Consider the following 2,660-nt stretch of genomic DNA (forward strand, 5'->3'; position numbering starts at 1 on the left):
GGAAATTTTTGCTCGCAACTTCTGTGAACAGATTTCATATCATATTCACCCTGCCTCTGGTGTCTTCATTTACTCCAGTCAGTCATAGTTCGTCCTCCTATGTATCATCTTACATCTTTCTTGTCATGATCACTTTTACTGTTTCACCTTTCTGGATCTGATTTTCTGTCTTTGCATTCATTCATTTGGTTTCCAAACTTTCAGGAAAATTTTTAATTTCTTTGATATTTGTTTGGATTCTTTTAATGAATTGCATTATTTTCCTATATTTGTTGTTCCTATTTTCTTAAACTCCTCTATTTTTAAAATGTATTTCTGTACTACATTCACTGAATAAATCCTTGATTATGCTTGATATCTCATTTTTTACCTGAAAGATTATTTCTGATATAATTTTCTATCTATGTAATTCATCTATTTTATTATTTATTTGTCTTACTTATTTTATTTTATTTTATTTTATTGTTTATGTGCTTAGTACATGGTCTACAGGTTCACACTGCACAGATCAGACTCATAGTGATTCTTCTATTATCAGCCTCCCAAGCACTGGGATTACAGGCTTATGCCACCACAACCGGTCTGAATCACAGTCTCAACGTGATCTGGGGGCAGGGCCAGAAAGACACCCTGTGCCTGTCTAAGCAGATACTTTTGTCCGCTAAGCTATTTTGGCCTGTCATTTATTTTTTTACTCCTCTGCTATCACGCCAGAAAATTCTGGTGACTGTCTTCTGATTTTCTGTATCTCCTAATTCTTTTTTCTGGGTGTGCTGGAGGCTTTGAGTTGAATATTGTTCCTGCATATTGTTACTTTCTATTTTTAAATTTTAATTTGTTTTCTGTGTTGATACTTGTAAATTTGCTTTAATCACCAGTATTGGATTCTTTCTTAGGAAATGCCTATTCCTCAGACATATTTTCTAGGTTTATCTATTCTTCGCCTTTGTTTCTGCCCAAAGATCCTGCCTTCCCAATTTACTATGGATGAGAATTTATTATCTATTTGGCTTGATGCCCAGTCTTTTAGTACTGGAGTGTAGTGATGTCTATGACCTCAGAAAAATCACAATGTTGTCATACAAAAGTGAACAATTAATTGCTTTAGGTACAGCATCCTGCCTAATTGAGTACTGCTAGTAATGAGAATATCAAGGACAGACTATCAACTGGCGAAGTGTGGTAACTGTTCTTAACCATAGTAGGAAGGTGCATAGTTACATAACAAAATCCAACATAGACAAGAATATATTTGCAGTGTTTCCCTTTGGTAAAATTTTTTCTTGATGTGTCTGCAAGGAGAAGGGATTTTAAGAGGGATGAGGGAAAAACAGATTGATTATTGAAGAAAAATGTAGTAGAAGCAAAACTAAAGGACAAAGCTTTGGGAAACTGGAGAAGAGGACAGGAGAAGAAGGATGAAAGACAAAGCAATAGAATATTGAAGGGAACCAGAAAGGTGAGACATTTACATGTGTAAATATTAAAGAATCTATAAAGACAATCAAAGAAACAGAGTAGAGAACAATCCAACCAATGGTTATCAAACGTTAAACAACTGCCCCCCCCATAAAGAAGAGAGCAAAAAGAAAAACAAACTAATAAACAAAGAGAAAGAAAAAATTTTTTTTTTCTGGTGCTGACAGCTTTGTGGTAAAGTCCAATTGAAAACGCAGATTTGTACTGTGTAACCCCACTAAGTTTGCAGCACGTTAGTGCCGTATGAAGGTCTGATCTTTGCTTTTCAATGTGGGGTACAGTTACAGAGCCTTCTGGCAGCAACACTCTGGATGCCCTTCCCATGCCTAGTTACCCTGATGATCTCAGCATCCCTCTCTCTGTTGCTATGGTGTCCACAGACAGAGACATCCAAGGATGCTCACAGTCCCACATACAGTTGACACTTTCTGGACTTAAAGCAGCCTCTTTTGCTTCAGACCACTGAATCCTCTCATGGTCTAGTTGCTGGATATTGGGAAGGTGGGGGTATATGGCATTCCACTTTGTCCTTTTCTGCCCAAAGCTGTTTGCCCCATTGATCACAGGGTACCAAAACCCCAATCCTTATGCTTCTGCACTCAAGGCTGTTTGCACCACTGGCCACGAGGTATAGGGAGTGCTGACTTTTCAATTCTCCCTCCATACTCAAAACCTACTGCACCACTGGTCACATGATGAGAGCAGTAATGACTTCTCAGAAGGTTTCTTGAACGTTGCATCCACAATCCACTGGCGCTCTCAGGTGCCAGTTGGTTTTGGAGTCATAAGTGTCATGTTGTTCTGCTTACTACACTCACCACTGCCATTGTGTTCCCTAGCCTTGTTGTTGCTAGAGTTTCCATTTAAGCATCATGTTGCATGCAACAGAAGGAAGGAAGGAAGGAAGGAAGGAAGGAAGGAAGGAAGGAAAGAAAGAAAGAAAAAAAGAAAGAAAGAAAGAAAGAAAGAAAGAAAGAAAGAAAGAAAGAAAGAAAGAAAGAAAGAAAGAAAATTCATTGGAAAAGGACCAACTTCCAGGTTATTCGCCCTGTGTATATATTCGCCAGAATATATCATCGTTTGTGTGGAGGAAGATAAAAGTGGCTTGGGTCTTCCAACCCAAATCTATCCTGTGTCTCTTGAATTAGCCACCCTATTTCAGTTCATTAGTTGTTTGGAAA

Source organism: Octodon degus, unplaced genomic scaffold (genome assembly GCF_000260255.1).
Source record: "Octodon degus isolate 3935 unplaced genomic scaffold, OctDeg1.0 scaffold00162, whole genome shotgun sequence".
Lineage (NCBI taxonomy): Eukaryota > Metazoa > Chordata > Mammalia > Rodentia > Octodontidae > Octodon > Octodon degus.